The 26,307-nt window shown below is 38.4% G+C and overlaps 1 protein-coding gene across 3 annotated transcripts in view; it reads right to left on the bottom strand.

Moving 5' to 3' along the window:
- The window catches only part of Cntnap5 (contactin associated protein family member 5), an 897,862-nt gene that overhangs the window by 289,376 nt on the left and 582,179 nt on the right, over window positions 1–26,307 (bottom strand). The window lies entirely within an intron of this gene.

The raw sequence follows: 26,307 nt of genomic DNA, 5'->3' as shown, positions 1-26,307 counted from the left end.
TCCAACTTTGGAGGGTCCAATGTTCTCTCTGTCTTCCATAGGCATTTGCACTCATGTGCACATAAGTACACACCTTCTTTTCATCTCCAGAGGGAAAAGAAGGCAAATAACATCTGAGAAATGACACCTGAGGTTGGCCCTGACTTCCATATCTGTGCAAACACACATCATGTGCACAAGCATATAACATGGGTATTCTTGGTTGCCAACTTGACAACATAGGAAATTAACAAAAACCCAAGCAGTTGAGTACACCTGAGGAATTATTCTTGATTGAAACATTTGAAGTGGGAAGATGGAGCCTTTAATCCAGATCTTTAATATGGGAAGGTGTACCTTTAATCTGGGCCACACTTTCTGGTGGCAGTCTACATAAGGGACATGGAAGAAGAGAGCTTATGTTCTTTACCTGTCTGGACTTAATCTTGCTGTAAAAATCCATTAACTGGCATTGGAGACTACATTTTCAAGATTCTGGCACTTACTGAGAATCAGCTGAGACATCCTTAGACAGACCTTGTTGGACTATCTGGACCTCAGCCTATAAGCCACTCTAATAAATCCCATACACATATCCTATCAGTTATGTTCCTCTAGAGAATCCTGACTAATACAGCATTCATATGCACACATATACAAAAATTATCTGGAAATTTTATACTGAATAAATGCAGAGACATGGAGCCCTTTAAATAAGAAAGAAAGGACAAGATAAGGAGAAGTGTGAGATAAGGGGGAGAGGAACATGGTTTCAAAGACAGAGAGCTTTGCATTTGAAAGACTTTTTTTTTTTTTTTTTTTTTTGCCAATATGGAACTTAGGTCATTTCACCTCCCTAAAACTCAGGGTCATAATCATTTAACATTTAAAGCATATGGCAACAAAACCAGGGCAGCAGTGACCACTTCACAGGCAGGCAGCAGGGCTGCTAATGTGCCAGAGAGGTGCAAAAGAGGTTAAGTCAGCCTACTTCCCATGCAGACATCCCATGTTCAGTTTCCAGCACCCCCATCAGGTGGCGCATAAACATCTATTACTCTGGTTCCAGGGGATCCAACACCCTCTCTGTCCTTGGAGGAAACTCTACTCCCAAGTGCACATACTCACTTCCACTCAGACACACAGAAATAGAAACAAAAAATGAATAAATTTTTAAGTTGGAAGGGACCGTCAGGAGTGTATGCAGGATACTGTGGTGCTAACTTGGGTGTGAGCACTTCCTGCAATTTGAGGTGCAGTTTAATTCTGAACATCCTCACAAATAAAGCAGGGAGGAAACAGGAAGACTTGAAAGTGTTTGCCATCTGAGAGTCTTGCCCACACAATTACAACATTCGTCTTCATAGATTCAAAGAGCAGAAAAGGAACTGAGCAGAGAAACCATGTGGTTTCTTCTCTCTTCCACCCCCTTAGTTTTACAAATGGGGAAGCAAAGGCCCATAAAGAAAAGCAATAACCCACAGCATTTCTATTAGAGAGCACTGACAGGAAAACATGCTGAAAGCACCTGTTATTATTAACTATAAGTAGCAAGAGTAGGGCCATTGATGTGATTTCAGTAAGAATAAATGGATTAATGAAAAGGTGAAGTCCTGGCTACTTAGACATCCTGTTTTAATTCTTCCCACCAATTCTTTTTTGTCTTATTCCCATACCTCAGTCTCAGTATATGAGAAGAAGAAAGAAATGGTTTGCTTTTAACTATTTCCCAAGAATTCCCAACTTAGTAACAGTTCTCATAACATACAATTCAATTATGCTCAGTTACTGTGAATCATCCTAGGAATAGTTTCCTAAACCAACTAATTGATAACCATCATATCCCCAGAGAAATATGTCCTGTGCTATTTTGAAACAGGGCTGCATTCTTCTGTAAATTATAGTGAAAAACTAATTCTATTGAATTTTTACTCCTAAAATAAAAATGGCATTAAAGTTGTTACCAGAAAACTCATATTATTAAAGATTCACCTGAAATTTCAAAAATGTTTTTAATGTCTGTCTTAGATATGGTTTCTATTGCTGAACTGAAACACCAAAACCAAAAAGCAAGCTGGAGATAAAAAGGTCTATTTGGCTTATACTTCAGCATCAATGGGAGTAAGGACATGAACTCAAACAGGGCAGGAACCTGGAGGCAGGAGCTGATGCAGGAAGCCATGGAGCAGTGCTGCTTACTGACTTTGCTCACTATGTATCCCTCAGTCTGCTTTCTTATAGAACCCAGGATCACCAGGCCAGGGTTGGCACCACCCACAATATGCTGGGTCTTTTCCCATCAATCACCAATTAGGAAAATGCCCTACAGGCTTACAGACAGACCAGTTTATAGGGGTGTTTTCTAAATGGAGGCCTCCTCCTCTGATGATTCTAGAATGTGACAAGTTAGCATGTTAGTTGGGGGAGCAGGGGAGGAGGGCAGGAGGGGAAGGAGAGGGAATTGGAATTGACATGTAAAATAATCTTGTTTCTAACTCAAATAAAAAAAATCAAAGAAGAAAAAAATAAACTATCTAGTACAATCACAATTTACACAAATGTGATAAAAATAGCAAAAAGTTATTATTCAACAATGAGATTAAATTTAAAGACATAACATGCAGAACAAAACATTAAAGAATGAAGACCATGGGAAGAGATGATTACTTGAAAACTATAGGTCATTGGCTAGTTTCATTTCAAAGTTCTCCTAACATTTAATCTTTCTCACTACCATTTAAAGATCATATATCTAACAATGTTATATAATCTACCTACCATCTACAAATTTTCAATTATCTATCATCTATTTGTATGTCTAATATTATATATATATATGCACCTGTGATCTATCGGAACTTGTCTCCATTATCCATGTACCCAACCTGGTTCTAAAAGTAGTACACACATCACCACTCAGTCATTGGTTTGACATTTCTTCTTATATTAGATGTAGACCTTCAACTCTACATATTTATTTATGTGTCTGTTTATTCATTTTATTACTTTAGTACAATCATATTCTGTCTTTGGTTGAGAAGGAAACAGAAGCTATATCAAAGTTGAGTTTTCATTTTAGGTATGCTGATGTTGCCAATTCTACCTCTGGATTTTGAATGGGAAGTAAATTTTTAATAATTCAATTTAACAAGTAGCACTTTTGTTATATATGGTGTACAGAATATGCAAGAGAGCAATCTAGGGTTCCACATTCCTCCCCACAACAGTTAATAGGTATCACAACTTTAGCTATAAGCATAGTGTTAGGAGAAAGAGGGGAGATGAGGAGTTACATCCCATACTCACGTATGGTTTTTCATGAGGGATATTCACATAACCAAGATTCATACTAAATAGTCTTCTACATATACAAACAAGATGACCTTGATACCTAGGGTGCCTCCTCTGTTGACTACCACATTACTTTAATTAAAATTGACCAGTGAAACTGAATGTTTAAGATGGTTAATTTTATCATCAGGGCAGTGATACTTTTTGTGTAGATAATGGAGTTAGAGATTTGGTGTATGTGTGATAGCTAATTGTCAGTGTCAACATGACAGAAAACGTAATCACCAAGGAGATAAAATGTCTGGGTATATCTGTGTTGGGATTTCTAGATTAGGTTAATTGAGAAAGGAAAGTCCATTTTAAAGTGAGTAGCAATATTCTATAGGAGACAATCCTGGGTTGCAGGCAAAGGTAGTTAGCTGAGTACCAACATTGATCCCTCTCTGCCTGCTTCCTACTACAGATGTGATGTGACCAGTTGTCTCAATCCATCTCTGCCTTCTTCCCTATTATTCCTCTGATGAGCTTACAAACATGACAGGCTGATTGTAACACCACTATTGCTATGCAGGACCAATTATTCCCACTTTCTCTACTGCTCATCCCAATGTAATAGCCTCATGCATATCTCAGTTGCTCTCTCCTGTTTGTCTTGAAATTCCCCAACAGAATCTGTACTTTAGAATTTGACCACATTTTGCTGAGCTTACTTGTTTTATCCAGTTGTGTTTCTTCTATTACTTTGACTGTCGATTGCCACTCAGTCACATTATTGGAGACAGCACTTTATTGCTATTATTGATCTAAGGTGAGTCTGCATGGACTTATCCAAGACCTTGACTTTGGTTAATTGAGGTGGACAATGGGTATACATGGTAGTGTGTACTTGTAATCCAAGAACTGGGGTGTTGGGGGAGGGCATTGGATTCTTGGAGATCCCTGGCCTGGCAACTTAGCTTCTGAAAGCCCTCAAATCAAAAGGTGAAGAATGACACCTAAATTTGTCCTGAGATTTCCACATGTAGATACACATTTACCCCCACACCTATAAACATACACACATACACAAAAGCAAAAATAAAGCAACACTGAAACAGTTAAACCATTAAAATATTAACTTGAAAAAATTAAAAAAAAATATTAACTTCAGCAAGGTACCATTCAGCCTAATGACCTGCTATGAGAAAGAACTTCTGTGTCTCAAACCACTCCAGGGATAACCACTATTATTATGTACAATGTGTTTACAAACTATGTCCTCCAAGCAATATGCATGATGATGTTCTGAAGCATCATTCACAGATGTCACCATTTATGTGAGCCAGAAAAGCCTTCTTACCTAAAAGTATTCCCACAGATTTGTGAGATTTTCTAGGATATGAACAACATTATGCCTTATGTTCAAGGGTATAATGAGTCATTGCCTATCCAGGTACAAATAAATGACAAAACTTACTCTCTAACTTGTCTAAAAGTTTGGGAATATTTGGGGAGAGAATTGTTATGGAAGTTTGAGTGGGAATAGCCCTCACAGGCTGGCATGTTTGGATACTTGCTCCTCCGTGGAACACTTGGGAAGGATTAGAAGGTATGACGGATGTATGTCAAAACAATGGGATATGAGGCTTCAGAAGTTTCCCAGCATCCCCAGTGAATGCCCTGTCTTCTGCCTGCAGTTCTGAGATGTGAAATCTCAGTTGTCCCTATTGTCATGCTTTTGCTCTAACATCATGGATTTTGAGCCTCAAAAATTGAAAGCCCAATTAAATGCTTTAGTTTACAGATTGCTTTGGTCATGGTGTTTTTATTGTAGCAATAGAAAAGTAACATATGGAGAAGGAAATCAGGACCAGGGAGTGGGCTCTTGCTTTGACAGGTCTGGGTGTGCTCTTTGGTGGAGGAATATGGAAGACTTTGGAACTTTGGACTAGAAAAGTAATTGAATGCTCAATAAATCATCCCAGTAGGAGTTGGGAAGACAGTAGTACTAAGAGCAATGTAGATTATAGAGGCCCAGCTCAAGAGGTTTCAGAGGGGGACAATATTAGAAACTTAGCTAGAGACCATTCCTGTAATACTTTGGCAAAGACTGGCTGCTTCTTGCCTTTATCCTAAGAATTTTCCTTAGGCTTAAATAGAAAGTAATGGACTAATTCCTTTATCAGAGGAGATTTCAAGACAGTCTAATATAGACTTTCTGGAGTGATTATAAGTAATCACTCCCATGCAGGACTACAATGAAAAGGACCAAGCAGGGCAAAAGGAAATTGAAAATGTACAGAGTGAAGGGAAATGGAGCACTAGGGAATGTAATGTTGGAGTCAAGCCATGTGCTGAAAAGATAAAGAGATTAAGGAAAGGCCAAATCTTCAGTGGAATAAAAGGAATGATGCCTGCAGGGTAAGACCTTGCTCAGCTAAACTTTCAATTTGTTAAAAGAAAAGGCCTAAGGAGTTTTCTGCTCCTAAAAAGCAACAAAAGAAAAGGGGCTTCAATTTTTATTCAGTGGGATGAGGCTCAATCTCAAGTTGGCAGCCAAACTTAGCAGTATCATTCATGTACTTCAGGTTTTAGTGTCATGAAGGACACAGGAGCAAAGGTGTTAGGATCCTTCCTGAACTGTTAAGGAGAACCACTGATACCAAGGTGTTAAAGAGAAGTCCATGTATAAAGACCTTGAGTGGACAAGAAGCCCAGTGAGGTCATTCTGGAATCTATGAAAGTGAAACCTGAATTGTGTTGAATATCTCAAAACGTTATTGGTGACAAAGCCATGGGATATCTGCTTAAAAGAGCTGTACACAGGAAATAGAAACCTGCTATGAAAAAGACATTTAAATTGCCACAGCAAGGCCAGGCTTTGGTGGTGCACGCCTTTAATCCCAGCACACGGGAGGCAGAGACAGGTAGATCTCTGTGAGTTCAAGGCCAGCCTGGTCTCCAGAGAAAGTGCCAGGATAGGCTCCAAAGCTTGACAGAGAAACCTTATCTCGAAAAACAAAAAAACAAAAAAAAACAAAAAAAACAAAAAACAAAAACAAAAAAAAAATAGTTGCCACAGCAAAGCCAGAAGGGGAGAGTTATCTAAGCCCATTTACATTAGGCATGAAACTATAAGTTTTGGAGTTTTCCCTGATGGCTTTCAATCTTGTTTTAGTCCAGTATTAATTTATTATGTTCCCATAATGATAGACTGTCTTTTAATCTCCTCTGCCAAAGAAATTAGTCCAAAACTTTTTACTTTATGCTCGGGAAGATTCCTAGGACAAAGGCAGAAAGCAGCCACAGTCTTTGCCAAAATATCATAAGAATGGCCTCTAGCCCTGTTTCTAATATTGGTCCCCTCTGAAACCTCTTGAGCCTGGCCTGTGTAGTCTACATTTTGGAATGGTAATATGTATTCTGCGCTGTTGTATGTTGGAAGAATACAGCTTTATTTTTTGATTTTATAAGAGGTTAGTATTAAACAGTTGTCTTTAGGCTCGGAATAGACTTTGAAATTTAAAAGCATTGAGATTGTAAATAACTGTAGGGATTTTAGAGGTTGAACTAAATGCATTTTGTACTATGAGGTATGGTCAGAAGCCTATGAGAACCAGAGAATAGAATGTGGTAGTTTAAATGAAAATGGTTCTTCTACTTTCATTATTTGTATAATGGGTCCCCATTTGGTAGAACTATTTGGGTAGGGTTGGGAGATGTAGCCTTGGAAGACATGGTATGCCAAACTTTGAGGCTCCAAAAGTATCCCACCATCTTCAGTGTGCTCTCCGCTTCTTTTTTTTCTTTATAATTTTGTGATATTAGATCTCCTTCAAGGAGTCTAATCCTCTGGAACAATAAGCCCAATTAAATGCTTTCTTTTATGAATTGCCACAGACATAGAGTTTTCTCACAGCAATAGAAAAGCAACCAACTTAGACTCTGTAAGAATGACAACAATGTTTCTACTTGTTATAAGTGTCTTGAATATTATAATTAAGTGAGGGATTCCAGGCAATCTCCTGGAGATAGATGAAGGGGATGGAGTTTCAGTGAAGCTGGGCCCGTTGATAAAGCGTCTGGTGTTCTACAAGGGCTAACTGACAAAGAGCGAATTTCCATTTACAGAGTACAAGACAATAGGCTTAGGTTCAGACCCTTTGGAATAATATCTACTACATGAAGAGGTGATTTCATCATGACTAATTTGTATTGGGCAATTCCAAAGCTACTCTTTTGTGCATGTGTTGTGTACTGGTCCTAATTAAAATAGTAAGTTTTATGCATAAAGGGGCTGGAGAGACAGCTCAGTGGGTCATGTTTTTGCTACTCAAGAACAAGGACCTATGCTTGAGCTCCAAATCCATGTGATAAAATTAGATGCTTTGGCCTGTGCTTGTATTCCTAGTACAGTGGAGGGGAAGAGAGCAGATTCTCATGGCTCTTTGGCCAGCTAGCCTAGACAAATCAGTGAGTTCCAGGGTAATGAGTTCTTTTCTGTCACAAATATAAGAAAAATAATATTTCCAGTTATCCTCTGGCTTCCACAAATTCCTGCACACACATGGAGAACATTTGTACACACACACACACACACACACACACACACACACACACACACACACATGCCAAAGGCATCTAAAGGAAAGAAGATATTGCAGAGTTTTCTGACAATCCATGACAAGATATCCTGGAACATTCTCTCTCAATAACTCTGTTATAAAATTGTTCCTTTTCAATTCCCCAGTAAATCAGTTCTCTAGAATACATCACTAGATATTCTACCTGGTTCCTCTGGCTCTCATTTCAGGAACTGTAAATTGTTTACATACAGAGCCACAATTGAATTTCCTTTCATATTTTTTCTCTCATTACATCTGATTGGTATTATTATTATGATTATTGTTATTAATAATAGTAATTATAGATGCTATTCACTGTTCATCTGTTGCCATGGGGATCACCATTCAGAATGAAGAACAAACAAAAGAAAATTTTTAAAAAGAGAAAGGGCCAAGAAATAACTCTGATTATTAAAGTTACATTCTGCACATATATCTGTCTCATTGCACAGCCAAAAAAAAAATTACTGCAGTTTTTTTTCCATCACAATGCTTGAAAAGAAAGGAAGTCTACAGATTGTCAATACCCTGCCTAATTGAACTGAAATCACTGTAGGGAGGTACTTATGTTCCTTTAAACACTGTGCCAATTCACTTATTCTCCAGTTGTAATAAAACAAATCTATATTAAAGTCTCAGGGGTCACTTCTGGTACAGTTATGCATGTTGACACAGTGAATTTTCTATGCCAAGGGTAAAGACAGTTTAAATAGTTCTCAAAGTAATGTCTCTAGCTATTCACAGTCTCTTCATGAATGGTCTTCTAATATTCCCCACCCTTTTGAATTGACACTCCCTTAACTCTTCATGTTTGTGATTTGTCTCTCAATTTAACTCATAAACAGTAATGGGTAAATAACATTAGTTTAGCTTGCTCTTCCATGGTTTCCAGAGGCACATGTGGTGGAGGATTATATCATTAGATCTAACCTCCAGTACTATCTCTACTGCCCACCAGATTCCTAGAAGAAGTAGGTCAGCTCTCAGTCTCAGCCTAGTAGTCTTTGAACTAGGCAGAGTCTAGTGTGCAGTACTGTGAGCAATAAGTAAAGACACACAGGTTGGCCCAAAGCATAGAGTCAACTCAGAATAGAAGTTCTCCCTAATGGATTCCATGGTGCTTGACTCCCATTGAGCAATGAAGCCAGGAAGCCATGTTGCTGATGCTATTCTAGTTGCATTTGAAAGGTTACTAGAATAAAGGTAGAACTCAATATCAAGAGACTCTACAGAATCTAAACATTCTTAGAGACTGAGTAAATAAATTTTATTTTTTATGTGTATGTCTGCATATATATTTGCATGTATATTGGCTCATGTATGAAGAAGGGTGCAGGTGCCTATGTGTGCTCAGGCATGTGGAAGACTCAGGTTGATGTTGAGAATCATCCTTGATCACTCCTTCAAATTATTCAATAAGACAAAGTTTTTTTTAATCAAACCAAGAGCTTTCCATCTGTATAGTACCCGTAGTCAATTTGCTCTGGGGAACTCTTGCTGCTCTCTTCCCAACATGCAAGTACAGGAGGGTCATCACTCCCACCTGGAATTTTCATATGTTCTGGGGATATTAACATGAATCCTCAAGTTTGCATGCAAGAATTTCAACCAGCCTATAATTGAAGCTTTTTTTTCCTTTTGATGATTATTATTACATGTATATGTAAAAATATATAAGTAAAACCTACTGAGACATTTAGTGAACAATGCAATTTCTAATGAAAACTATTGAATGAACAAATTGAAATAATCGGAAAGGAAGTTTTGATATCCTAGAAGCAACTAAAAATGATAGTAAAATCTACCAGGTCTCTGGGACACAGCTAAGGGAGTTAGTCCTTATAGCAAATTATATAGTGATAATCTCTAGCATTAGGAAATCGGATCTAAACTAAATAACTTAATGATACTCCTAAAATCTTCAAAAGCAAAACAAGAAGCCAATTGCAAACCCAGTGTGCAGCAAGAAATAATAAAGCTTGGGAGGATGAATGAAATAGAGACTACAAGAAAAGTACAAACCAATAATCAATAAAAGTTGTGTCACTGAAAAGTTAATGAGTTTGACAAACTCAGCCAGAGACAGAGATACCACCCGAAATTAACAATTTCAGGGATGAACAGAGAATGTTAGAACAGACTAATCCAGATCATTTTACTGTTAGAAACAAGTCCAGGATCCTCTACTATAGGACCCACCTTCCCTTCAACTACCTTAATAATAGGAAGGATGACAATTGGTGTAAAGCAATTCTACCTCCTTTAAAAGCCATAGAGTTCCGCCAGGAGCTGTTATTTCTCCCAAGAGTATCAGCCCAGCTGCTTAGGGAGGAATGCTTCCCTGTTTGTTGCACCTATCACAGCCAGCTGCTTTTAGAATAGGGCTGCTTTGTTTGTGAGAGCATGCATTACCAGTTCCAGGCCACTGCACTCCTTGCATTAGCTGTGATGTACACAGTATCACATCCATCATCACTCTTCCACCTGACTTTCCTGGCCACATTTACGACTTCCAGATAACCTACTTGACTGTGATTTATCCTCTGGCTTCACTCTAGCCTTTACTTTTTAGGTACCTTTTTGGAGAGTTATTTTTCTTTCTCCCTTGCTTTAAAGTAGATGGCATGATCAAAGAGACCCAGGAAATCTGTTTTATGGTGTAAAAACGTGGTGGATTAGATTCCACATATACGGAATCATATTTGGTAGCTGTGTGATAAAAATAAAAGTTATGTGTCTACGATGTGCAGAGCTCTCAGTTAGTGACATATACTAGGGTAGCATGAGGGCCACAAGCTGAAGAAGTACTGTGGACCTGAGCTCTAGGGTGTATAGCTGGGGGGTGAGGTTTAGTTCAGTTAGTAGTATGTTTATCTAGCAGGAAAGATGACCTGGGTTTGATCCACAGTCAGAAATTAACTGGATTTGGTGGGACATCCCTGTGATTTTGCCCTTTAGATAGGAAGTCAGGAGTATCAGGAGTTCACAATCAGCCTCAGATACATAGTGCATTCAAGGCCAGCTGGGACATGAAACCCTATCTAGAAAAGTTTGCAGTGTTTGGCTCAAGGGAGAAGAACTTTTTGAATTGCTTTCTCCTTGAGGTGGATATCTGGTAGAGTAAACATGGAGGCTAGAGGATTCAGGTCCATGGCCAACCATTTCCCATATTGATGTCACTTTTATCTTTGTGACCTGCAGAGAGATGGAAGTTTAAAGTGAAATTATAAATATATATGTTGAGAAGAGAATGGTGATACTGTAAGTGATTCTTGCAATGGTCTAACAAGTGTGTCTCTTCTTTCCGTCTTGAGACCCTTGTCATGGTCTCTTGTCACCTAGACTGATCACAGACTATTCTTTTTTAAAATTATTCTTTTTAGGAGGTTAGAGAGATGGATCAGCAGTGAAGAGCACTTGCTACTCTTGCCAAAGATCCAGGTTTAATTGCCAGCCCACACATTGAGGTTTGAAACCCTTTGAAACTCAAGTTCCAGGAGATCTAAGAGCCTCTTGTGGGCTCCATGACCACCAGTTTATGCACATGGTACATGTACATGGAAACAAACAAATGCTCATACATATAAAATCAAAATAAATAAATCCTTATATATGTGTCTGCACATCTATGTGAGGGGAAATGTACAGTCACTCACATGTTCACATTCCAAAATGCACTTACAAAAATCAAAGGAAAACTTGCAGGACTTAGTTCTTTTCTTGTACAGTGTAGGCCCCAGGGATTGAATTTAGGTCATCAAGCTTATCAAGTACCTTTACTCACTGAGCTAACTCATTGTTCTTTTACCTCCTCATGAGGCCAAAAATAACTATGAGTTTCTGACATTCCTTCTAGATCTCTCCAGGGCTGGTCCCAAACATAATCTACCACTGATAGCATTACACAATATTAGAGATGGTCTGGGGGATTTCCACAAGCTAAGTAAGCACTCTATCAACTGAGCTACACCTCTAGATATCCTCTTAGAAATTTCTGTGAGGTCTCGGAAGATTCTTGTGGCAGACTTTATGTAGGTCTAGAATGCCTACATAAAGATGAAAACTGGCAACTCACCCAAGTCTAACTTCAGTTCCAACATGTCATTTTCACTATAGAATGATGATAATCTTGAGCCTTGATCTTTCACAACCACTGCTTTCTACAAATAAAAATAAGAAATGATCCCTCCTTCATAGTTCACCATTCGGATTAAAGGAGATAAACGCTTATAATTTATAATCCAGGACACCTATATTTCCATTTAGAGATGTAAAGAGGTCAATATCACACCACAGGACTTCCTGAGACTGAGCCAAATGCAAAGGACTTGTCTTCTTCAGAAATTGTAGTTAAGTGCATCATTAACATTTGCTTTTGGCTGGGTATTGGTGGTACACGCCTTTAATCCCAGCACTTGGGAGGCAGAGGCAGGCGGATCTCTGTGAGTTCGAGGCCAGCATGGTCTCCAGAGTGAGTGCCAGGATAGGTTCCAAAGCTATACAGAGAAACCCTGTCTCGAAAACACCCCCCCCAAAAAAAAACAAAAAATAAAAAACATTTGCTTTTGTAAGACCAAAAGAAGACAATTGATTCCCCCCTTCATGTGTTTCTCACTGTGTCTTTTTCTGTGCTGCATGTATGTATCTATGTGTGTTCGTGTGTGTGTGTGTGTGTGTGTGTGTGTGTGTGTGTGTGTGTGTGTGTGTGTGTACATGATTGTTGGCAGCAGGTGGCATCCTCATTATTTACTGAAGAAAGGACTTTCAATGGACCTGTAACTTACCAATTAAACTATTGTACTTAACAAGATTCCCCAGTGCCCATGTGTATCTGATTCTTGAGTGCTGAAATTACAAATGGGCCACCACAACTGCTTAGCTTTTTCATGTAGATTCTGGGAATCTAAACTCTGTTTCTTATGTGTCTATATCAAGCTTTACCTCTACAAAAAAAAAATCTCCCAGCCTGGAGACAGCTATTTGTAAATGTAAGACTGTCTGTCTATTCTGCTTATGATCAGGTTCTGGAGAAACTTACAAAAGTAAAGCTCAAGAGACAGTATAATTAAGTTAACATTCCTAATCCCAAGCCTGTCACAACATAAGTGCCATTGTCTCTGATACATGCCATCCTACCTGAGCAGCCTTTTCTATCTCTTCCAGGTCTCATTTATACTATTTTTTTAAATGTCTTTATCCACTCTTTCTATAAAGCTATATATGCTACAATTGACAAGAATGTCTCATAAACCTCTGCCTAACACCATATTGTCTTGTAAGTGTTCCATTGCTGTGATAAAATATCCCCCCAAAATAACTAAATTAGAGAACAAAGAGTTGCCTTTGACTCACAGTTAAAGGCTATAACTTAGCACTGTGAGGAAAATATCCTAGCAGACAAGTGAAGTATATGGTCACATTATGTCCACAATCAGGAAGCAGAGAAATGTTTTTGTTTGGGTCACGTTCTCATTTTATACAGTCCAGTAACCAAGCCCACAGGACAATGACACCAACAGTGGATGAGCTTTCTCACCTCAATTAAGCTAAGCAAGATACTCTCCCATATCCATACCCGGAGACTAACCTATATTAATCACTTCGTAACTGCTATTCCTAGATGCTTGTCTCCTAGATGATTCTATATCCTATCAAACTGACAACTAATTCTATCATCCCTCTACCGCTGAAGCAAATGTACACTTACTACAGAGCTGAGCGATCATCATCTTTCTCAGAATTTTGCTGAATTCTGTACTAGATCTTGAAATCAGTAAAAATGTGGTATTTGATTTTTTTCTAAAAAAAAAAAAAGAGTTTGCTTATATTCGTGACAGTTATGTGTTGGAAATAGTGCTATATCAGAAAAAGATAAATGTCCTTCAGTAGATATCCAACTGAATAAAGTGTACTTAGTTGACACTATGAGGTACAGTGAAGCCACATTAAATAATGTATGTGGCACTTAAACTGATCTAAACTGATTTCTGTTGTATACTGTCAAGTGACAAGCTGATATAGAAAAGACAATGGTACTTACTATACTATAGTGAGAAAAATGAGCAACAGCAATAAGGACAAAGTAGCATAAATGGATATCTAGAGGAGATGGATAAGGATTAGAAGAAGACGATAGGAGAATGAGAGTTCTCTGATCAGCCTTGGTGTGTGATTTTTAGTGTTTCCATTTTTTAACTTTCTTATATTTTAAGAATCACTAACAGACTAGTAAGTATACTCCTCCTAGGTGTGTATGTGACAGTGTTGACTGAGAATGGAATGCCTGTCCCAACTGTGAGTGATATCATTCAATAACTTTTAACATTAAAACACTTTAGCTATGCAGAGAAATGAAATCCAAAGAATGAAGAAAGTATAATTCTGACTTCTAAATATAAACTGGGTTAAAATTCCTAAATCAACAGTAAAAGTGTTTAAAAGAACACAGTAAAACCAAATAAAAGCAATAATTCAAGTAATTTTCAAAGACAGTGTTTTGACTAATAGTAAACTTGTAAGGATATAATCTAAGGTTGAAAGCTGAAAGCTAAATGATGTTCCAGGCAGTCTTAAATATGACTGTGTTATTGGCTCTGATTTTACAGATTTGATTCTGAACCTGCTTGGTATATACTGCAGGATGGAGTAAATGAGAAAGTATATTCATGTCATGGGGCAAGACCCACAAGGAAGAGAGACATAGAGAAGACAAATAATAACCAGGGAATTTTAAAGCTTTGGGGTTTGCATCAGAGTAATCTTCCTTAAAGTCATAATTTAGACACACACACACAAACTTATTCCATGTGCTTGTTGAAAAATATCTTGATGTGATGATCAAGCCTCATACCTAGGTCTTGATTTCCAAATGACAATCTGTATAGCAGGAAATAGAAAATATCAGGAAAATATCTGGATCTGGCCTAGAACAGGAAAAGTTCAATGTGATATTTTGAATCCTTTACTGTTTTCAATGGTTAATATATTCATAATCTGGGAGACAAGGCTCAGGTCATGTCTTTGAGAGGTTTCTGGGCTATGCTACTTGAGTTAAAAAGAGGTCAGTGTGGGTGCTATAGGCTGGCTTCTTAGACTTCATAAAAAGATGAAAGGATAACAGAGCATCAATGTTGATCTGTGTCTGTTTTTTTTTTTTTACTGCAGATATAGTGTGCATAGCTACCTCAAATCAATCTCAAATCTCAAATAGCCCAAATAAATCATTCCTTAATTTGCTTTTGCCTGACATTTTTGACAGAGAAACATTGAGGAACACATTGCTGTAGAAATCAGATGCTCCAAGGAGTATGTACAAACAACATAGGAAATAAGTTGAGGTTCACCATTGGCTGTATATAAATAAATGAGCATCCAAACCAGGATTGGGACCAGTAAAACAGGTAAAACTGTTTGCCATGCTTTTGTTTGTTTTTAACACACACAGAGGGGAGAGTTTGAGCTGAAGATAGAGAAAAAGAGAGGAAGGAGAAAAGCATTGCAAATGTCAGCGTAACAAAGTCTAAGACTTTTACCAATTATGAACACATGCTAGGAACAGACACATTAACCAAAATATCTTCATGGACCACATGAGGTATCTGACTAATGATAAACCATCTTCACAATGCAGAGACCAGGCATACTATAGCCAAGTGACGATACTGAAAAAGCCTGACCCCGATGAATATGCTCACAAGAGGCATCAAGGACCCACATGGCCCAAGAGGTTTTCTTGCCTGTATCCTAACAGTGAGTGAGGAATCAAAATTATACTAACTATACTGCATGGGGCAATCATTTATAATGATTGGACATAGCACAAAAAAGTCTATGTCAAGAACACAAATTGTGAAAGTTAATTTTTATTTAAGCTTGACTGGGTTGTAAAGAACTTAGATCATTAAGAAGGGAACACTGGCCTGAAATACAGAGACATAGTCTCCTAGGCTTGGGGCACAGATGGGATAAAAGTAAAGGAGAAATTGAGTAGCTCTGCTGTCTCATGTATGGCCTCCTGACTGCTCTGCTTCACATGGCTCTCTCCACCATGAATGATAGGCAGCTCTGAACCTGAGAGCCAGAATTAGTCTTTCCTCTCTTTGGTTTCTTCCCAGATATATGTCACAACAATTAAAGAATTTAGACACCAGAAAAACAAACAAAGTGGGTCTACTGAGATGGCTCATTCTGTAAGGTCCTTGCTGCATAAGCTTGAGGCCCTGCTTTTGGATTCCCACAGACAGTGCTAGGGAGGCAGAGGCATACGGAATTTGGAGCCCCTTGGACAACCTACCAAAGTGAAGTGATCCATTTCAGGTTCAGTTAGAAGCTCTGTCTCAAAAACTAAGGTGGGGTGATCTAGGAATGAACAAATGTTGACTTTTGGCTTAAGCATATTTATGCACACATATGTAGGCTCACTCACATGTGCATGCACACTCACATGAACAAGTGCTCATGCACCACACTTCACACACAGAAAGACATAGAAACAGAAACACACACACACACACACACACACACACACACACACACACATAAAATGGGAGAGAAAGAGAGACAGACAGACAGGAAGGCAGGAAGACAAGCAGGCAGGAAGAGAATACAAGAAAACAAGCTTAGGAGGTGAGGAATTTCTGTGTTGAAAGCAAATAATGAATCTTGACAATCATATCCAAAGCATGACCACTGTTGAATTTTGAACAAAATTATGAAAATAACTAGAGCTCCATATTTGATATATAATGCCAGACATTTTTCTTGTGTTTTACAGTGATTATACCATACAATCTTCAGAATAAATTTATAAACAGGTCTTGTTAGTAATAACAGAGGAAGACACTAAAGAAGAGGAAAACTAAATCCCTTAAATCAAACAATCTGACAAAGCTAGGTAATATCAGGCTAGAATCAAACCAACCACACTCTTAAAAATTCACTTGGATTCAATAGCAATTTCTTAGCTACATGATTTGATCAAAGACCCATAAATATAGTGCTGGCCAAAGTTGCTTTGTATGATCTAAAAGGAGTGTTTGAGGTAAAGATGAGGATGAGGGAAATTCCTGAGAGCAAAAAAAATGGTATAAAACACAAAAGACTTGGAAGTGTCACAGCATTCTCACACTTTGGAAATGCCACATTGACTGTGTATTAATTAGTTTTCTTGTTCTTGTGATAAAAGACCTGTAATGGAATAGCTTAAGGAGAGGTGAAGCTTATTTTTGGCTCCAGTATTTGGTTCATGATGGTTCAGAAGGCATGCCAGCGGGAATATGAGGCAGCTGCCTACATAATAACTGTAGACATAAAGTAGAAAGAAATGGCTAGAAGTAAGCTAGATGAGAACCTTTTAGACCTTCTCCCCAGTACCTTTTCCAGAAAGATTCTGCTTTCCAAGGTTTCAGAACCCCCCCCAAATAGCACTAAGTGTGCAAACATATGAGCATGTACAAGACATTTCACACTCCACCTACACCATACAGTAGTCAACATTTCTAATGAATTTTTGTAGATAGGACCTGCAAACACCTGCATACTAACAATGCATGCTGGGCTGAAGCTCCTGTTTTAAGAGCCCATGCTCAGCATTTCATATGATTTATCCTCAAAATATTCATGTGCCATAGCCTTGTTTTCCTCCTGTGATATTGTGGGGTCATGTTTTAGGAGATTGTGGTTAGGTTTGTGGTAGGCTTAATGGTAATCACCCTTTGGAGAAGGTTTTTCCTCTCGCAGGACTGAACTAACTATAGAAAACTAAAAAGAAAATTTGGTTTCCTTGACACACCTTCTTGCTTTCTGTCTTGTGCTGTGTCCTATCTTACAAAGGTACCATTTGCTAACACCTGTCATGTTCTGAAGCAACCAGAGCAATCTCAATTATTTAGCAACAAAACCAGTGAGATAAACAAACTTCTTTACTTTAGAAAATATTCAGGCTTGGGTACTCTGTGGCAGCAACAGAAAACAGACAGCAATAATCCATGAGAGGAAAGAGCAATGGGAAAAGTGTCCCCAGGTGAATTGTTTCTCTGCTTCCCTCTTCACAGAACAAAAGTCACAAGCTGCCAGTAAAACTGGGCTCTTTCATTCCTTGAGATGTCTGAAGTAACTTTGATTTCCCATCTTTCCCTGGAATCTAGGGCTCAGAGCAAAAGTGAGCAAGAATGAACAAGCATTCTGGGAGGTACCTTTGACCTTGTTACTTCTGTCTTTTGAACAGGAAAAAATGTTCATATAGCTGAACTGTATCCCTCTGTGGGAATCCCTGGGCAAACAATAGCCCGGAGACAAGGAATCCATGACTTCATTGACTCCCAATGATGATATTTTATCTCTGTTTTTCATTGTTTGCCTAGAGACACCTATCTCCCAAGTTTTCTTTAAAAAAAACTGTTTAGGAAGGATTTGTTATAGTATAGTGAAAAGGCTCCAAGAGCTTTTCTGTTCCTCTGCCTCATTCTCACCTTAGTAGGAGTTGATGTCTACTTCTGTGTATTCCTTCTCCAGGGAAGCCATGTAAACCTGGTCTCAGAGATAATATCCTATCCTATGCCCTTATCCACAAAAAAGAGTACCAAATACCTGGGCATACTTCAGGTCAAACTGTGGTCCCCATGGTCCATCAGCAATGGTGCTTGTGTGGCTTAGCATATACATTGCACAATGAACCTTAACTAAGTACAAACCATCCTAGCAGCGAGGTCATTGAAGCAGAAACTTGAGGCAGCTGCTCTCACTGCAAATGCAATCAGGAAGCAGAAAGAGGGATGTGGATGCTCAGTTGCCTTGCTTTTTTTGTATTCAGTGCAGGACACCAGCCAGGAGAGTGGTGTCACTCAGACTTAGGGTGGTCTTCTCACATAAATCATTCCAAACTGGAAAATTCTCCACAGAAGTGACCAAAGATTTGGCACCAATATTTTAAGTTGTGACAAGATGACAATCAATATCACCGTCATTGTGCACTACATGTTCTGATTCTCTTGAGCAGCACAGTGAAGCAACACTGTGGCAGCAATGATGGCAGTCACATCCTTGGGTGCCATAACTCCATGGTACATTAGGCAGTAGGTCATGAATTTGCTATGCCTATGTCCACACTTCACTATCTAGTTGGGTCTTAGAAACAGGTGTTCATGATCCCAAACAAGACAGCTAATCATGGCAGGCCTTCTCTACAGAGATTGCTGGCACATAACTAGTCATGGGCAAGTGGGTGAGACACAGAAGCCTGATGCCCCCATGAAGCTTAGTCAGTGCCACCTCTGCATTAATTTTGTACCTTGACACTCCTAGCCTTGTGACACTATACCAGCAACTTTTAGAGAATGCCAGATGCTGAAACAGAAACATCTGATCAATCCCCTCATTTAATTTTACTTAATTTGTACATACATCCATTAAAGTAAGAACAATTACTCTTATTTATACCCATGAGGAAGTTGAGCATCATAAAAGTAAGTTAGCAGTATTCCATAGCTAGAAAACATCTACATAAGTAAATGAATTAAATATAAGTGAATGAATGAAATTGATTTGAGGGCTGGATGACTTCGTTCTTGTGTGTCACATGGAGTTTTTGTGCATGGATGCTAGCAGTTAACAGGACACAAAGCATCATATTTATTGATGTTTATTGACTTCCCCTGTTCCTAGAACTAGGGACATTCCATTTATCTCTACAGAAAAGTACTATACAGGTCCAGTCATGACAGCCTGGTCCTTATAGCTTAATTTCCCTTAACAGTAGAAAAAAATGAGGGGCTTCATTAAGTGTTCATCACTGGTCTTATTGCCTTGAAATAATATGTCTCAAAGCACAAAAAATTTGTGTAGTAGTTATATTCATTTTTAAAAGGAAAAATTATCAAAAACAGCTGAAATAAGGAAGACTTTATTTTATCCCAGGACTCAAGGGTACAGTCCATCGTAGTATTGGTGAAATCCAAGTAGCAGGTGCTTGAGAAAGCTGATACCATCACTCCCACAGCAGGAAGCAGAAAGATGAATGTGGTTCTTGGTCCTTTAGATTATTTGCATTCATCCAGGACCTCAGCTTGTGAAATGGTGCCTCTACATTTAGCATGGGTCAGCCCACCTAAGTTAAAGCAATCTAAACAGTCACTGAGGCATGCCCAGATGTTTGTGTCATAGATGATTCTGGATTTAACAAGTCTACAATCAGCATTGACCATTATAGCATGTTATGCACAGTGTTTCTGACTCATGTTCATGCTTACTAAACAAACAGCCCCAGGAACAGAGCTAGAAAATGACATTTAAAACTCTGCTTTCAGCTCATTCATTATAGATAATTAAATATGGAATACCTCAGCTTTATATCATTTCATTCACTCCTCAGAAACCCTGGATGGAGTTATGATCAGATCTGTCTTACAGAAGAGCAAAGTGGTGCTAAGTGATGTACAGTGGGCACTGGAGGCCTCTGCTCTTCACAGTCCTTTCTGAGAGTCTGCTGACTCACAGAAAGAATTATGCAAGCTGAATGCACCATGCTAGGACACAGGGACCCTTCCTGACCTCACACTCCCTGTGTTACTTGAACCTGAGCACTTAGGCTTGACAGTGACAACCTGACAACTTCAGTGGTAGATTCAACTCTAGGCAATATGTTCAGCCACTGAGATTTTTTGTACCTTGCTCATTAAAATAGAATGTATCTTCTTCACACAGGTGCTAGGGAAACAGTGCCATTTCCACTGTGAAATGCAGAGCCTGGCACTTCAGGCTAGTAGTTACTCTATAAATAACAGCTGTTCCCATTTACAAAATCAACTCAGGAGCAGGGGACATGGCTCAGTGAGTAAACCAAACCTGTTGACCTACCAGAGGACTTGAATTGGAATCCTCAATACCCACATAAAAAGCCACCATGGCCACCTGTGCTTATAACCACAGCATTGTGGAGGACAGAGTCAGGGGGCTGGAATTTGGGGACTTGCTAGTCATCCTATTTATTTCCAAGTTCAAGAGAGTCTCTCTCACACCTGTTGTCTTTTTATGATCTCTGTGTATACTTATGGGTACACATGCTTACACACACATGCACTCATACACCATACACACATATATCACATACACAGAAATTCACACATGCATACACACAAAACCAGGCTATATTCAGACACATCTTGAAGGGCCATGATCCTTGGTCCCCTTGTATACCTTTTCTCAATCCCTTCCTCCTGTGTTCTATTTCTGTTTTTCACACTGGATCTAAAATATCTACATACTGCACCTGTCTTCTCTCAAAATTTGTTTTTGGGAGACAAGAATAGATTTATTCACTTTATGATTTTGGTGCTTAACTCAGTCAACATTAGAATATAATTTGTATGAATTATTTTTTGCATAATTGAGTAAAGGAATGATGCATAAAAACTCATAAAAGTAAACAAGGAAGCAAATAAATAAGAATCAACAAATACATAATTTATTGAGAGATGCACAAAATAATCTGAGGTATGGGGAGACAGCTCAGTTGTGAAAGTGTTTTCACTGCAAGTCCAAAGACCAGAGTTGCATCAGTAGAAACTGGTAAGAAAGCCAAGTATGATAGTGCTGTGGTATCACAGGCAAGATAACCCCTGGAGTTTGTGGCAAGTTAGGCCAGCTGAAGTAGTGAGCATTAGACCAATGAGAAACCAGGGTTCTTGGTCCAAAGACAAAGGTAGATGAACCCCAAGGAACAACAATCACCACATGCAGGCGCACACACACACACACACACACACACACACACACACACACACACACACACACAAAGTGAAAAGTTAATTCAATTTAATTATTTAATTTATTTTTATTTATGAGTTTCTTAATGACATGGGTAGATTTACTAACTCTGTGAACTTTGGTGCCAAGTTCAGTCAACAATAGAATGTAATTTGCATGAATTAATTTCTATATAATTGAGTAATGCATAAATAACTGATCACATCAAAAATATATGAGAAAGCAAATAAATAAGAGAGTTGATAAATAAATGAGTAAATGAGAGATTAATAAGGATTTGAGAAATTTGTGGGTTATTAAAGAGGAGAAGCATGAAAAAATTATAAGCCCCATGCCTGAAAATCTCACTCAGACTTCCTCTCCTCATCAGTGAGCTTGGAACCAACAGGCCATGCTAAGTGGATGTGTGAACGGAATTTCTCTAAGTGGCTGTTAAAATACTTGGCAATTTGAAGGTGACAGTGCTTTAATTTCAGGGTAATGCCACAGCTTTATGACTTAGTAGTTTTGTTTAATGGCTCAATTTAGCAGGAGATTATTCTGTCTGCCGCTAGCCCAGAGAGACCACTTCAAAGAGGAGGCTTCCACACATGGCAATAATATCCACTGCTGGACTTAGCTTTAGAGACCAGCCTTCTAGAAGCCCTGTGTGGTCCATTCTGTGGGTAACAGCATGATGCATAAAATGCTACTTCTAACTGGTGGATGGCCGTTCTTGAGCTCTTTGGAAAACCTTTCATTACAGAAATCAAACTGCCCCTCTGAAATGAAAGTCATCATACAAGTTGGAATGATATAAAGAAACGACAACACTAGCATTATTCCAGGCAATTAAACTGCAAGTGAGCTGCAGCACATATGTCACCCATGACTAAGTCTTCACCAGGAAGCCCCTTTGAAACTTCTCCCTGGATGAGCTAAATCCACTGTCCATGAGGACACTGGTGCTGCTTTCAGGGGAGGTGGATACAGTAAGGAAAGTGAGACAGGACAGAAAGTCAGGGAAAAGCAAAACACACATGAGAAGGGAAGACTGGCTGATGCTTGAAGAAGCCAGAACGCCGATACAATGGACAACTGTTGAAGGTATTTCTCTCCGCTGAAAAGTTGTAATTTCCCAAGATTCTTACCAGAAACACTTTGTGCATCCCTAGTATCTCCTGGGTTTAGCTTTTGAGACTAGAATCTCTTGTAAAAAAACTGTCTACAGCCACTCTATAATCTCACTTATCAGAATAGAAAAGTAGATGGTGTCAGTTAAGAATCCTTTGAGATGTACCCTGAGAGAGAGCTCCTAAAATAATCCATACGGACAATGCTAAGGATATACACAGTTCATCCTTGTTATTTGAGACCAGGTCACTCATTTCCTTGTACCTTGCTGATTGGGCTAGACGGATTGGCTCTTGAGCCCCATTGATCACCTGACTCTGTCTCCACGTGCTAAGATTATAAGCAGATGTCAGCAGTTCTGGATTTTTTTTGAAAATGTATTAGACATCAAAACTATATCCTCATATTGGCAAGGCAAGTACATTAATGATTGTGCTGTCCCCTTGGCACCTTGAAAACAATAATCTTGTAATGATAACTAGGAAAGAAATGGTTTTAAAAAAGAAATCTGAGACTTTGACATATCTTATTCTTGTGTCAGTCTTTGCTAGAGCAATAGAAAGTGCATATATGTGTGTTCCTGAGCATCTGTGTTTTGTGTGTGTGCTTTATCTTCATAGGAAGATGAAGGCTTGAGTGTGACAGCATGTATACAAGAGTGTGTGTGTCTGTGTGTATGCTGGACATAGATTCCTTGGGGATAAAGCCAATAAGAAAACACCAGCATAAAGGTGCATTACAAATATCATGACATACCTGAGTTCTACTTGCTTTGTTCTTTAATATATATGTCCAATGCTGGTAGCATACTCAAGGCATGTGGAGAAAGAAATGCCTATGAGTGTTCCCTTCTTATGTTCTCAATAACTTTCACCTTATACTAACAGTCAGGTGAGTAACCAAGAATACATCACAGCCACTGCTCTAAGTTAAGGAAGCAAGGCTAACAACCGAGGCCAAACTGTGTGGACACAGTTCTTTGTTGCTGTCAATAGCTCGAATGATAATCTATTACCTGCAATCACACTTCACAATTATGGCTAGAAATATTGAAGAGACCTCAATCACAATCCTCTACCTACTCCATTATGCATGCTTTGATGAGTTTTAATGAAAACAGAAGCTGCTGTCAAAGCTGAGAGAATTGGAGCATCATAATAGCCAGGGTATAAAATTGGGAGACTATAAAGGTGGCTTGGAAATGGATTAGAAATTATCTGAGAATGGAAAACAAGCTTCGGTTAGAGATTTGTCTAAGCATTTTCTGAAAATTCCCTGTAATTCTTGTCTATGGCCCTAAATATGTGAACTTGACATTGGTTCTATCAAGACAGGAAGGGAATGTGTTTTACAAGTGACTTTACACAATTTTGCACATAACTGTGGAATTTACTAAACAACAGAAAAATTGTACAGCTGGGAAATAAACATATTTTAATAGGTATCCAAGTGTCTGTTACCCTTTAAAAACGCAGAAACTGTTTACAAACTGATACCTAAGGAAAATGTTTAAAAAGAACACAAACTGAATGCAATCTGAGTTCTAAGGAAAATGTGGTCAGAGATTCATATTCTTCTAAATGTGTTTCTCCCTATTACATGTGTGTTTTAGAAAACCTCCTCCACAGAGTCCTAAAGTCTTGGAAATAGCATGGCCATATAGAACAGGTAAAGAGTGCTATTTTATCTCTTATGGTGAGGATAGACATATAACTCTTCATCATGCAGACAATTGTAGCATAAGTGAAGGTTAATTTTTCAATCACTATATAACATCAAACCACTCTTGAAAGACTGCCTGGAATTGGGATTTCATGTGTGCAAAGGTTAATACTAACTGCAAGCCTGGCAGGTTATAGACTCATCTAGGACTCTGAACACATCTTATGGGGGCTTTTTATATTGAATTTGGTAGGAGAAAAGCCTCTTAAGCATGGATGACACTATTCACTGGGCTGAGGTCCCAGAGTGAATAGAATGAATAAAGCAAGAAGGGTGTCAGTGTCCACCTCTCTCTGCTTCCTGCATATGGATATAATGAGGCCAGCTGCCTCATGTTCCTGTTGCCATGCTCCCTCACCCCCATGATGGCCTGGATCTTTAAATTGTGAGTCAAACACATCCTTTTCTCCTCAAGCTGTTTTGTCTGGTATTTTCTCACAGCAACGAGAGAAGTAACCACTTCAGCCTATATACTGAGATTTTCACATTTATCTGAAAAGACAACCACTTTTATCATCGTTACTTTTCTGACAAAGAAACCAAATGTAGACTGATTAAATAACTTGTCCAAGGTTAAATGACTATAATGTCCAAGCATTTGGATTCAAACTCCAGTGCAACTCCAAAACATATTCCACTTCTATGTTTGGAGATGAAAAAGCATTGGGAAAAGCTGGGCAGTGAAGCAAGTATAGGAGGGAAAGGGGAGCATGTTTCCTGGATTTAGAGTAGAAGCTGTAAATCCTAAGAAGGGGCCATAGCTAGTTAAACTGGATAGTAAGGCTGTTTCCTCAGCAACAAACTGCTATGGATTTAAAGGGAAAGGGCTTCAGTCTAACATACATCACATAAATTAGAATAGAATAAAGGAGAAAGAAAGAAATGGGGCTGTCCTCACCCTTTCTATAAGGTTCCCCTCCCATATTGCTCTTTGTCACAACATAACTGATTTCTATGATTCCTTAATTCAAGAATCACACTTTTCCCTTTCTTCATCATTTTCCTTCTCTGGGTAGCTGTTAAGATGTACACCTTTTCCCTGACATGAGATGGTTTTCTTATCAGCTATAATAAAACTCTCTTATTTTTCCCTTTTGTCTTATTCTTAAATTCTTCAATTAATTAATGAAACTAGGAACCCCAAGAGGGAAATCCGGATTTCTCTAGTATCATCAGGACACAGGTCCCAAGGTCTAATTCCTCCAGGACTACAGCACCAAATCAGGAAGCTATATGATCAACTACATGTTCTTCTTTAGCTATGATTGGATAAACTATCCAACAATATGCCCCAGGAGAGACAGGCTTCAGAAACACAGGTCAGAATGAATAAAGCCTTCAATGTTCTTATTCTTGTATTATTTTGGAGAGTTTAATGTTTTGCACTATTGTAATATACACATTTTAATATCAAAACATGTTTTAATGGAACATTAAATACAAATACGGGCTTTAAATGTATATTGTGTTTAAATGCACAAATCCATTTATAGAAAAAATCTTTACAGTTCTAAGAATTTAGTAACTTAATATCTTGATTTTGGATTCTGATTTGTTTTAGGATTTCTTTATAGGTTTCTCCATTCTTAAAATTTTCAATAATAAGCATTTATTAATTTTGTAACCAAAAATGAAAATGTTGACTGTAAACAGAGGCAGAACTTTTCTTTTGTCCTGACTGTCTGGTTCCAAATTAGCACACAAAAATATATTAATTACAATGAAGTTGGCCTATAGTTCAGGCTTATTACTAACTAGCTCTTACATTTAAATTAACACATTTCTATTAATCTAAGTTCTGCCATGTAGCCTTGACTTTACAAGTCCTTGGTATCTT

Source organism: Cricetulus griseus, chromosome 5 (assembly GCF_003668045.3).
Source record: "Cricetulus griseus strain 17A/GY chromosome 5, alternate assembly CriGri-PICRH-1.0, whole genome shotgun sequence".
NCBI classification, from domain to species: domain Eukaryota; kingdom Metazoa; phylum Chordata; class Mammalia; order Rodentia; family Cricetidae; genus Cricetulus; species Cricetulus griseus.
Note: the sequence above shows the minus strand (reverse complement) of the source record. Positions and strands in the feature narration are given on the sequence as shown.